Source organism: Vicia villosa, unplaced genomic scaffold (assembly GCF_029867415.1).
Source record: "Vicia villosa cultivar HV-30 ecotype Madison, WI unplaced genomic scaffold, Vvil1.0 ctg.000148F_1_1, whole genome shotgun sequence".
Taxonomy (NCBI): domain Eukaryota; kingdom Viridiplantae; phylum Streptophyta; class Magnoliopsida; order Fabales; family Fabaceae; genus Vicia; species Vicia villosa.
This window is the reverse complement of record NW_026705039.1, coordinates 1,038,754-1,048,628: the sequence shown is the minus strand read 5'-3', so window position 1 is coordinate 1,048,628 and position 9,875 is coordinate 1,038,754.

The following is a 9,875-nucleotide window of genomic DNA, read 5'->3' as shown; positions in this document are numbered from 1 at the left end:
GAGTGTACACTAGTAACATTAATAAATAAACCTATACCAAAATGGGAGAAGTCTTTTGTATAATATAAACAACATCTTTTATTTATTTTGCTAAGATTGTATTACATAAAACCAAACAATTACAAACTTCACATTTTTTGAATGAAAGCACCCTACTATAACCCCCAAACAATAACAAAAGGCCAATGCTCTTAAAAAATAACAAAAGTCCAAGTTCATGTGTTACATGCATGCATGATGTGCCATGTAAGATACATAATGAACCTAAAGACATTATTGCAGGTAAACATATGCTGCTAATTCAAATGGTTTTGATATCTACAAGAATTTCTTCAATCAAATGACTAATTTAAATGTCCAATTTTGGTATGGTAAGCATGGCCAACCCCGGGACTGTGACTAGGGTTTGTCGGTTTGAAACCATCGTCTGATCTCTCTGTCACAAAAACCTCACCGTTTGGACTCTGAACAACCACCATTGTTTTCATGTTCTTATCTTCCATAGAGAATTTTCGGTGGCCAACACCAGGACTACTTCCTGGTGTTGTCGGCCGAAAACCAGTTGCATATGTCGCACTCAAATTTTCTGAGCTTAGTGTTGATTGTTGATTGAATGGTTTCATCGGCCTAGCTTGAGTTGTTAGTAATGAATTGTTGTATGCAATATTTAGTACTAGAAAAACAACCAAATGTTTTGTTGTGACTTGAAACAAACCCATCACTAGATATGTTAAAGTTTTTGTGTGAGTTGAAACTAGAGAGAACTAATAAGCCTATTCTTAAGAAAATGATGATATGACAAGTTATGTGATCTTTTGGTATTTATAGAGACTTAGTATAGAGTTCAATGCTCATGTTACAAGATCCTAATAATTAACTCAAGTATTTTAATTGAATTGACTAAATTAGTGGACTACATCCTCTTCAAATTTGGGCCGTTGGTGTGTATAAGTCAAATAAATTATTTTTATAGGTCTCATCTCACAATGTCAAAATACTAATAATAATTTCATGTCCTTTGTGTACTTAAAAATAAATTTGGTTCATAAATTGAAAGATTTATAATAGTAAACCAATAAAAAAAGTTGGTAGAGTTGAGAAGCTAGAATCAAATCAAAATGGACCCTGGAGAAAGATAAGGGGATTCTCCTACCTTCCCTCTCCACTTAGAGAGGTGGAGCATTAATTAAGTTACAAGTGAATGGTCTCTATTCAACAATATCATGTGTAAGTGATACACATATCTCTCACTCTATAGGATCTTCTGTTGCGTCAATATCTAATTATCTATCTACCTAGCTAAAAATATGTTTATTACTTTTTCAATGAGTATGCATGATGGCGCAGCCGCAGATTCAAAGGTAAGTTAAAGAATGAGAAAGATTCTTTGTAGGTTGATTCCTTTTCGAATATACTATTTAGTTAGTTTGGTTTATGTTTGACTTGCATTATAACAATTGGTAAAACTGCATTTTCCATTTTATTGGGTATTTGAGAATGGAGAGATCATTTTTCATCCATCTTCAAGCCAGCTTATGAATTTTATGTTGGCATGTGTACACTTTTTACAGCCCCAAGTTTTACCATCTTTGCTACTAACATGTATGAGTGTTAAAAATCAAACCAACCCAATAGAAAATTGAAAACTAAATCAAACCAAATCGAAACCGCAAAAAATCGTATTTGGTTCGGATTTGTTTGGGTCATTTTTTAACAAAATCGTATGGTTCGGTTCGGCTTGCGGTTTGTATTTTGTAAACCGAATCAAACCGCATTATGTTACAACCTAACTTTTACTTAACTCACATCCAACCCAAACTTAAACCTATTATACCTTTAGCCTGATGATTACGAACAATTTTCTTATCCTTCAACATATGATTTCAGTCCCGATCTTCTCAATTCTCTAACAGCATTATCGTGTCTTCTTTGCCACATACATCTTCCCTCTTTTTCTCTAATCTCTACTCTCTTATATTCTTTCTTTTTCACCTTCTCATTTTTATATAAATGTTCCCTATTTCAATTTCGTTTTTATCGCACATCATCTTCTCTACTCTCTCAACTCTTTTATTTTTTCTTTTTCATCTTCACTAATATCCATCTCTTCTATTTTTTTTATTTCATTATAATAATTTTTATAATAATTTTTATATTGTTTTATACTATTATTTTATGTTTATTATTTCACTTTTGTCTAATTTAATTTTACATATTAAATGGAAAGTAGTTGTCAAAATTAAATATGACGAGTTTTAATGTTATTTGATAGTGTATGAATGTCTAAATACAAAGTTTTGTTGTCATCTATATGTGTATGTATGGCTCAATAAAATATTTGTAAAAAATCGAACCAACTGAACCGAACCAAACTGCATTTGTTTAGTTTAGTTTGGTTCGGTTTTTTTTCTAAAAGCCAACCGAACCAAACCAAATCGCACGATTTTTATTCTTGCAGTTCAGATTTTTTTCATCAAAACCGTCAAAACCGCACCGCAAATACTCTTATATACTACTCTTTCATATTTCTTAGTGTATATACGCGTCAAAATATATAAAGAGATTAAAGATAGTGTAGTCACGATGTAAAATAATTTTAGACTATCTTCCAATAAAAATTCATCACTCAATCGAGTCATGTTACTAACTTAAAAATTACAGTCTGATCATACACACTTGCATTTTTGAAAGTAATAATATTAACAGAAATTAGGTTGGTGGTGATAATACTTATTTCACTTTTATTCTCTTTACTATTTTAGTTATTTAGAAGTTTTACTTATTTTACTTTTTATTTTGGACCATGAACCTGTGTTTGATTTTCATAGAGGGAAGCTAAGGGTAGTGTGTGGTCTAAGTATTAAAACCCGATGTGAGGCATTAAAACAGTTGATGTAGCACACTTTATATTCCATTCCATTAAGTAAACAGAAATAAGGGGGAGGAGAGAAATAGAGAGTAAAATAAGAAAACTTAAAATTTATGAATTTTAGAAAAGAGTATTTGAAAGATAATTGTTTCTAAATATGTCTCAAATAATAAGGGCGAATTAGGATGCAACAGCCGTAGAAGTACAAATACTAGCGCTTTGGGTTTAGTTACATCTAATTCTAATTCAAGAAATGAAAAATAGGTTAGAGATAAATTTGTTAAACAATAAATTATTAGAAAAACATTATAGAGATAGTTATAGATACATCCATCTAGGATTAATTTAAATAGCCATAAAACAATTACACAAATCAGGGATAAGCATTTGTGTATTATTAGTCTTAAAAGATACTATAATATTATATTTTATAAGTAAATTAATTACCTCGACTTTTAAGTTGGGGTCAATGTTGGCACTGATGTATGTCTGACTCCTGTCGGTTTCCTAGCCTAAATTGATCTCCTCTAGGGGATCTTGGGGCTGCATATTTGTTGTTGGTGCAACTGGATCTTTCTCGAACCCTAAAGACTCATTGTCATAGATGCAATCGAGCCTCTAGCTTTCTACGCCCCCATTTTCCATGTCTCCAAACTGCGGCTTGTCTGATGGTTTTAGCTCAGTATTTATTCTTTGTGCCATGTCAAAGATTTCTACTTCGTTGGCTTCGACAGCCATATGTTGGACTTTGGCCACTAAGGCCGATTTTAATCTATTTTCGGCTACGTAAGCCAAAATTCGCTGCAACACGTCAAATTCAAACACCATCGTCATATTCACTTCCTTAGCATGTTGGCTGGATGTCAGACATGCTTATTCCACCCCCTATTATTTCTCGATCACATACAAACCCATGGGTGGGATGAAGTGTTAAGGGATAAAATGCTCCTCAAGAGGCCTATATACAAATCCTACATGTGAGAAAGACGCTATATTCGTCAAATTTCTATCAGATTTCCTTCGATCCATATGGTTTATTTCCACCATAAAATATCCTTGATCTGCTTCAATATTTCTACAATTATACCAGCCCTTCAAATTGAAACCCTTTGATGGAGTGATGAGGGCATCACCCCTATACCATGAATCCACTCCCTACCCATACGTAGATTCTATGTTTCTTTTGAGGCTATTACCATAAATATAGTTGGTCTTGTAGTTGACCCAACTTTTACATCAAGTTGTATTACTCCTAATATGTGTCTTGTCTTACCCTCATAATTTGATAATACCATGTTATAAGGTCTAAGATCTATGTTGTACTTCCCAATTTTCTTTAGCAAAAAGTGAGGCATCAAATTTACAGCTGCCCCACCATCAATCAAGACATTATTTACTCTAACATTTTCCACCTTGGCTCTTATAAACAAGGGCTTCAAATAATTTTTCATTCCAGTATCTGGCTTTTCAAAGAACGCATTTTTCTCTTCAATACACCTGTTGTTCGTTACAAAATAACACACTGGTTTGTGCTTAGCCATTTCCTCTTCAACATAGTCCACTGATTCTGAAACTTCGGTAACATAATCATATTCAATGGAAAGAACTGATACTACGTTATAGATGACATTGAAATCATCCTCAAATCTCGAGTCAAAGTTGTCTTTCACGATTTCTTCCTCCTTCAATGATGGTTCCATATTTGCTTTTCCCTTCGACTTAGCTTGCATCGAAGAAAATTATTCCCTTCCAAATGGATTCTTAGCTTGCACTCACATGCATTTTTATAAGGTTTGTTACTACTAGATTCAACCATCTCGTTCTCAACCTTCTTCTTTTTGGGAATCTTCTCCAGTGAGTTATTGATATCGGGTTCTCCCCCTTGTAATTACTATGCCCATATGTATGCTTCTCGGAAACCTGGAACCTTTCACGATAGGATAAAGAGAAACCCCTTCCCATTTCAAATTTCCTCCCCAATCAATCCTAATTGTCTTAAAAACACAGATTCAAGCCACTAAAAAATATATACCATAATCCAACTATTATAATTTTGCTCCAAACCACATAATAATATTATACAACAAGTATTCAAGTAACAACAACTATACAATTTCATAACATATTCATTAGAATAAGGGAAGCCTATCAATTGATGTCTCAAAGGGTTTTTCCTAAACCCTTTTTGGCAAAAAACACAATAATCAAAAAATCAGAAGGAGAAGAAAAAGATAGTACGGTAAGAATCCTTCACTATCTGACTGCCTAAACACCCATATGAGAATAGTTTTCCCCTACCTCCAGATTTACCTATCGATGAAAAACCTTTGGAGTTTTGAAAATTTTCCTTGCTCTCTAAGTTTCTTCTAGATGTGCCTCTCTGCTTATTTTTTCAACTTTTACAATTAATGTGCAAAAGTTTCTCTCACTTTATCTATTTATTTAACCTAATAATCTCAATTACCTCTCTCACCCATCATCTCTCTATACCCCTATTCTGGCTTTGGCTAATATGCATAAGGATTTACTTATGCACCATGCATAAGCCTACATAAGTCATTGGATCATGTTTTTAATACAGTATTGAGTATTGAGTATTGAGTGGTGAGTATTGAGTAATATAACATAGTTTAAGGAAAACCGAATAATAAAGATAATTTCATTGAAGATACATGATATTTATATTTATAGTAAAATAATATAACATAGTTTAAGGTGTCTTTCTAAATAATTATTAGTTAACAATTTAACTAACTTCTCATCCAAGTAATTAACTATGATTACTAGGGCTGAATATGTGTCAAGTCGAGTCAAACTCGTCTCAGTTCGACTTGATTCGATAAGAATTGGTTTAGCTTGAAACTCAACTCGAGTTCATTCTGAAATTTTTTAAGCTTAAATTTGACTCATTTTAAGTTCACGAACAACTCGATTCATATTTTTATGATCAACTGCTTGCTTCACAAACTTAAGAGCCACTTTTTAAATTTTATATTATTTTTATATATTTGACATTTTAAATTAATACTTTTTAAAAAAAAATTATAACATTCAAATTTAACTTTTTCTCAAAAATCCTTTATAATTTTATTTTGACATAAAAATTTTATTAAATAAAGAACTCTAATTTCTTATCACTATATATAATTTTTTATATATTGTTTTTTTATATGATGCTGATTTTATTTGTATAATTATTTTTAAAATATTTTGTTCACTTGAAAATATAAATAATTAATTAAAAGCTTCAGATAAAAAAATAGAAGGTAAGATTATGAGTAAGTCTATAAACTTACTCTTAAAGATAATATAACTCTTCTCATATATAATCGATTTGATTCATTAATCTAACAAGTCGAATTGTGTTGAGGGGAGTTTATAGTAGGGAGCATTGATACAAAGTTGAGGAAGAAGCACATTTGTAGGAGACACACCACTTATCTACCTAAAACCTTAAGATGATAGGTGAGTGGGTTCTCCCACTTATATATGCTTAAGTCTCCACATTCATATTCAATGCGGGACTCCCCACTTTCTCACACTTGCTATATTATTCCATGAAGTTGTACATAATACAAGTTTAACTCATTTAATTAACGAGTTTTTTTTGTTCATATTCAACTCATTTGATTTATGAACTTAGTTCAACGATTTAGTTGTCGGATCGAATTTCAAACTATGTTCGAGTTAGTTCGGTTCATTCCCAACTCTAATATTTATTATTATTATTATTATTATTATTATTATTATTATTATTATTATTATTATTATTATTATTATTATTATTATTCAATTAATTAAGAAGTCATGTTGTAAAGGGGAAGAAAAAAGTCAAGTCAAGGGTGATGGTCACATAACCCTACCACTTGAGATTGTCACCTCACTCACGTAATAAAATAAATACATTAAAGAATGAAGGAGCTACAAGTTGGGTGGAAATGGAGAATCTTCCAAAAGGTTGGCTACTTGGCTTCCATGTACCGAGGAATCCTTACTTTTGCGATAGATTTATAAATTCTCAACTAAAGGTTTCTTGTATCTCATTCGTATTTTTTAAATAGAAATAGGGTTCCTACTCCTATTCCTACTCTGTCTTTCATTACTTTGTAGTTCATTTACTATTATTTGTTCAGGAACTCCTTTATTCTTAAAAAATTGGAAAATGAGATGAAGCAAATTGTAATAATATATGATATAAATGCCTAAGAGAAGTTCTAAAAAAGTTGGAATATTAAAAAAATCCTTAAATTTTATAGGTTTTTTTAAAAAGCCAGTGGATCTTTGTGGTGTCGGCTTTGAATTAAAGAAGACAAGGAATCTTTTGTGTCCCTGTCATCGAATCTCAATGGTACAAAAATGAGTATTATGGAATCATAAAACCATAAAATATTTGGATTCATGAGTTACCTATTTGATATTCAATAATAATATACCAAAGCTTTTAGTTATTATTACTCACTCCATGATTATGAATGTTTTATTCGTAATAATTTTAATTATATTATAAAATAAATGTCGCTTAAATTTATTTTTTTACAAAGTATTGCTTATTTATTTATAATAATGTATTTTATATATTGTATTTAATACAATTAATATTCTGTTAAATGCAATTATTAAAATATTTTAGTAAGTTAAATTTATTTTATTATTAAAATTTATATAAACTAATGCATATTGTATTCTACTCCCTCTCTCCCACAATGAGTGACACAGCCCACCATTTTACACAGATTAAGAAAAGTGGTTAAAAATAAGAGAGAGAATAATATTTTTACTATACTATCCTTATTATGTATTGAAAATGAAAATTTCTTTGCCAACCTCCCAACCTTCTAGTTAACCTCTGGTGAAAAACCCAAACTACCCCTGACTTCGGAAATGAACTTCCGAACTGCATAAAAAAGGTGTTTTCGGAAGTTCATCTCCGAAAGCGCCTTTTTTTAAAAAAAATTGTCTCATTTCGGAAGTTCATTTCCGAAAACAGCATTTCGGAAATGAACTTCCGAAACAATGCGCGTTCTGCAGATTAAGCAGAACACTCCCCCTCCCCCATTCATTTACCCTAATCCAACATCAAACAACACCAAAGGCGAAATTTTGTTAAAAGACTTCCAAGGCAACATCAAAGGCTCCAACAAGCTTCCTATACTACATTAAAAAGCACTCCAACCTCTTCAATCGGTAAGCATTATGAGTTTTAGATCTATGCTTAAAATTGATATTAGGGTGTTTACAAATAGGAAAATATGTATTAGGTTAGGTTGGTACTGGTATTTAGGATGTTTAGAATGTGTAGACATAGGTTTAAAGTTTGATTTTAGGGTCTGCCATTGTAGGTTGCAGAAAAGCTCTGCGCAGGGGTGTTTCGGAAGTTCATTTCCGAAAACACCTCCATCCCAGATTCGGAAATGAACTTCCGAACTGTATCAGAAGTGCATTTTTTTTTTGTTTTTTCATTTGTCTCGCATATTAATCGATTTCGATTGTTTACAGGAACATGTCAGGCAACCAACCAGCACGCATCAGATAGGGCAGGGAGTCCCAGACTGCGTCGGCTAGACGCGAGCAGGCGGCGGCGCAGCTGGCGTCGACACGTGGGCGGGGCCGGGGACGCCGTGTGCACGTTCCACAGGACTTGGTGGAGAGTTCATCTGCTTCAGGCTCTAGGAGTAGGCTGGCTCGGGTATCTTCTTCCCGCCAGCGAGAGGAGGAGGATGAGGATGAGAAGGAGGAGGAGGTCATACCGGATGTTGACCCTCCAGTCGGGGAGGAGGAGGAGCAGGAGGAGCAGGAGGTGGATAGCTATCCGGGAGGGCCTTTTGACACTTCCCTGCTGATTCACTACCAGGATCACGTCGCTCGGCGGATCTGGGAGGGAGAGGTATTTTTTTTAACTTAGCCGTTTATTTGTCACCATTTTTTATAATTTTACCGTTTATTTCTCGCTTATTTGTTTTTTTTTGTAACAGGAGAGAGAGCCATTGAAAATGGTGAACCACTCCAGGAAGATTTTCGGTCTGTTTAAACTAGCAGCTCAGTGGTTTAACGATCATGTGCGAGGTTCAGGGCTTAGCGGGCTCTGCATGACCGGGTACACCACCATCAGCACCGGCATGCAGGGGGCATTTGTGGAGCGCTGGCACAAGGAGACGTCTTCTTTCCACTTGCCGGTGGGGGAGTTGACGATCACCTTGCATGACGTCCAGTGTCTTCTCCACCTGCCTATTAGGGGGCCGCTGTTGGACCACTCCAGGATCCAGAGGGTCGAGGCCATTGAGTGGATGATGCACTATTTGGGCCTGCCGCACGAGGTTACTCACTTTGAGTGCGTCACGACTTGTGGGCCTCATGTCCGGTTCACTACACTGAGCATCTATTTTGAGTTCCACCTGGACGCGGCCGCCGAGGCCGAGCAGGAGGATAACGACCTATTCAGGGAGTACCACCGCGGCTGCGCTCTCCGGTGCTGGTACATGCATGTGGTAGGCGCTGCATGCTTTGTGGACAAGAGTGCCAGGTACGTCGACGTGGCCTACCTCCGCTATTTCATGGACCTGGATATCGTTCACCAGTGGAACTAGGGGTCAGCTACTCTGGCATATCTCTACCAGAAGCTGAATGAGGCCTCCAACTGGAGGACGAGGCAGTTGGTCGGATCCTGCACACTGCTTACGGTACGTTTTATTTTAATACATTATCATATTTATTTATTTACATATGTTTCGTATTTAATTTTAATACATTATCTTGTTTCTGTTTCAGAGTTGGATCATCTCCTACTTCTCCCGCATCCACGACTTTCACATAGATCCTGCGTACGTGGACGCCATGTCCAGGGCCGCCATATACGCTCTCCAGAGGGGGAACGATGCGGTGGGACCATACCGTCTGTACTTGGACCGCACGATGCACGACGATGTCACCTGGAGGCTGTTCGTCGACTACCCTCAGATTGTCCCCTTTGACGGCATTGCTCTATATTCAGGCTGGTTGGCATGCGGGA